The sequence below is a fragment of the Ascaphus truei genome, chromosome 1 (genome assembly GCF_040206685.1).
Source record: "Ascaphus truei isolate aAscTru1 chromosome 1, aAscTru1.hap1, whole genome shotgun sequence".
In the NCBI taxonomy this organism is placed as follows: Eukaryota; Metazoa; Chordata; class Amphibia; order Anura; family Ascaphidae; genus Ascaphus; species Ascaphus truei.
In genome coordinates, this window is record NC_134483.1 from 393,925,907 (window position 1) to 393,930,165 (window position 4,259).

Genomic DNA, 4,259 nt, shown 5'->3' on the forward strand with positions numbered 1-4,259 from the left:
CAGACTGGTAACTTCTTAGTCAAACCTTTTGGAAACTACACATGTGGCAGATGTGTGATTTGCAAATACAGTATATGAGAAATGACAAAGGGATTAGTGACAATAAAACGGGTGAAATCTACAAGGTTAACCAATGTATTAATTGTTTAACCACCTTTGTTATCTATGTAATTGACTGTCCATGTAAACTTTTATATGTTGGGAAAACAAGTAGAGCTCTAAAAGTATGTATTTGTGAGCACATTAATGGAATCAAAAATGCACAATTGAATTTGGATAGAGGCAAAACTATTCATAATTTAGCCCAACATTTTTTAACCCATCATGATGGGAAAGTGGACAGATTTCACTTTAGGGGTATTGAGGTGATCCCTAGAGACCCAAGGAGAGGGGATAGGGATAATTCCCTTCTCCGGAGGGAGCAATTTTGGATTTACACTTTGGGTAGTAAATCCCCGGAGGACTTAATGAGCTTATAGAACTGGCACCATTTTTGAAATGAAACCTTCAACTTTGGGTTTCCAGCTCTTAGATCCCTTACTAACTGTCGATTTATCCCTTATTTTTTGACCAACGTCATATATGACTTAATTTCCCTACTTTTATTCTATTTTTATTTCATTTTATATTGTGGGGAACTGTATGTGAATATGTGTATGTTTGGTTATACTTATTCATTAATATATTGATGGTTATGTATTGCATTCAATTACCCTTAATCTTCCATTTTTTCATTTAATTTTTAACCAATTAGTAATAATGTTATGAGTACTTAGTATGGGTTTTGATTTATAAATTTATAGTACTCTAGGTCCTGCAAGTATTTCTCTGACCAGGGTTCTTTTTAAGCTAGCTGCAATGGGATACTGTATATAAATATTCTATTTTCCAGTATCTCATCTCTAGCTTATTTATTTATTTACCACATATTATTTACATAAGTTTTTGTGTATACAATCACTATTTATATGTCTTTGTGTATATACATTGTTTATAAACCATTTATAGGGTTAATTATTTCTATGAGGAATTATAGCAATGTTTATGAGTATTTTTTACTAATTTAGTATTTTTTAGTAAACAATATTATGGGTCCTGCGAGAATTGCTCTGACCCTAATGTTTTGCCTTGCAAGCTGCGATGTTTAGGATACATCTTTATCCACCATCTCTTGCAATTATCATTTATTTTGATAAATCTGTTTTGTTAAATGTATTTAAATCTTTGTTCATATTATTTGTTTTATTGTGGTGTAGCCCTTTATTGTGTGTGTTTAATGTTGATCTCCGTTTTTCATAAAGTTTTTTCTTTATTAAGTTCTGATTGGAAGGTTGTATTATCAATCATTATAAGTGGTCTGTTATTGGTTGAGACATCTATCCACTGAGGTATATAAGTATCACCATACTACCATATGACTAAGCCCTGAGGAAGTGTCATTTGACACGAAAAGCATAGGTGGTGACGTCATACGCAGTGAAGACGGACTTCCGGGTTGCTGCTCCAGGACACCACGAGGACGCTCCTAGGAGACTTATAGAGACACAAGGTCTGATTTACTACCAACTTGCTTGTCGAGTGTTCTTTACCTTTTAACAACTGGGGTGTCTTACTATGGTTGGTTGGGTATTTATACCCTGTTCTCTGTGGATGTTTTGGATTTCATTCAATTGATCCATTTTGATCGTTATGTATGTGGTGTTTTTATTTTTCACTACATTAAATCTGTAATAATTTGTCGATGTGTATGTGTTTTTTAATATAAAGAATTGTGCACTAATTCTGGTTTTCTGACTCTCTTTTCCATGCGCTCCTATTTTTGTGTTTATATGTGCTGAGTATGCCCCGCTGATCACGGGAGACTAGGAGTTGCAGGGAAGACTTGAATAGCCATGGGAGAGCTCTTGGAGGGACAGTGCGCTCAAATAACCCCCCTTTCCCTTTTTAAAATAGCTAACGAGCCAGCTGAGCAGGTCAATTAGGACATTCTTTTCTGAATTAAACTTCTCAGTGCTGGGCTCAAGCTCTCCACACATTTTTCCCTGCAAAACTACATAAACAGGGAAGGCCCCCTGTTACAGTGCTCTTTAAATTGTTATCTTGACTTTTCTAGCTTTATTAAGATATTTTTTCACCCCCTGAGAAATTCTGGCACAGTTTTACAAACCAACTGTAGCAGTATTTCTTGCTTTGTTGGTTCATGGAAGAACATAAAAGATTAAAGAGATTGACAGGATAAGGGGGAATAGATGTCTTTAAGCAAAAACAAAAAAGTACAGTATAAATTGAATATTGAATATTGAATGTGTAAAATGCTCACTTTACTTCATTTACATTTTGATCTAAATGTAAACGTACAGTGCTTTAAATTTCTGTTGATATACAGTAGTATTTACCTACATGTTTTTTTATTTGCAGTTGTTGTGTCATATCAGATGTAAATTAATATGTATTCAACCCTTAGCTCTTACTCAATAATTGATTCAGTTGTAAAAAATATTGTAATTAACAATGTTATAGAAATGTCTATAATTTTAAGAGGAGATCTTATGTTTTCTATCAACATTGCCCTGGAAACAGGAATGCAGTGTCTGGTAAACATTCCTAGCTTGGTGAAAGTACAGTAAATATAAATGATGCAATAAAACGTAAATATCATGATTCTATTGTCATGATTATATTATACACAGCAGAAAATGTTCCTCAATTTCCTCAGTCTTAGCTTAAATAATAGGATACTTTCATTCCAATTATATTACATCAGGACAACTACTTGCACTAAATTCTAAACAGAAATAAAACTACAACAATTAATTTTATCTAAGCCTAAAAAAGATTACAACAGTTTATTTTACGATAACTATTGTCTTGAATAGAGCAAAGATGCATGTACAAGAATATGAAAGCAGCAATTTAAGGCCATATCCCAGAAAATGAACATGGTCCAACATTTTACACTTTGGGTGCCAGCACATCATGGCGTCTGGCATCTAGTGGTCCTCAGAAAGGAACAATTAGCCATGAAGGTTTTGTCGAGGCCATTTCACTGTGGACGTTTTGCACTGGCCATTCAGCTGCAGAGGGACAGTTGTCTAAGCCCATTTAGCTGTGGTCATTTTTCTCCTGAGATAGGGATTACGGTTAATGGTATTTAAGGTTAGGATTTCTAGGGTTAGGGGTTAAGGTTACAATTTTTAGGGGGAGGGTTTAAGATTAGAGTTTAAGGGTTAGTCTTCAGGAATTGGGGAGCACAGATTTAACCACAAAAATAGAAAACACTATAGTCTAATATATTCTCAACTAGGTATTGACTACCAATAATAACCTCTGAAGGGGGCACTCACATTCTATTTTGCAAGTCAAAATAGGCACTTCCAAAACTGTGGCAAATACACAAAAGGGTTAAAGGAATCTCAAATCCGATCGTAGCCCACAAGTCCGGTATTTTCAAACTCCTTGCTTCTCATAGTGATGTGTATGTAAAAGTCTCAGCATAAAGAGAAAAAAAACATAGTGTGAATCATACAAAAAATTATTTTATATGTAAAAGCACTTAAAAACGAACACTTGCATAGGGGCCTATTAACAAAGCAGTGATAAAATCAGTGCTTTTGCATCCGACAATGGGGCCTATGCACTAAACGCAGAAAAAAAAATCACAGGGCTGCTTAAATTGCCAGTTTTGACAGCGTTGCTATCACGGTATGCAGAAAGCCCAGAATACCTAAATACCTGTGATAGCAACAATTGCCAAACTGGAAATTTAAGCAGCCCAGCGATTTCTTTCTGTTGCAGAGAGAGAGAGAGCCACCTCTCACTGCGCAAATCTTGCCAGAGATCAAACATTTTTAATATGAAATTTAATACTAGTGTATTGTAGCAGGGGGTCTCAAGAGCAGAACCTCATTGATTTGAGGTCTGGGGACCCACTGCTTCATGATACCGGCACCCAATGTAACTTGGGAAGCAGGGGGTCCCTGAAGCAGAAACCAAAGCGGTTCAGCTCAGGAGACCCCCTGCTCCAGCATAAATTTTATAAATAAAAATGACATTAAAGCAGCTTCATTACCTTATAGGATAGCCGCTAAGGCAATGAAGGGGTTAAGGCACAATAGCAGGTTTATTGATGGCTGCCCCCAATAAACATTACAATATGTATTAACCACCAATCACAAACCACCCACCCGCTGTGCCTCCACATATAAACATTTATATTTTTTTCTGCCCAGGATTGATGCCAGAGGCCAGTGGACATTTTA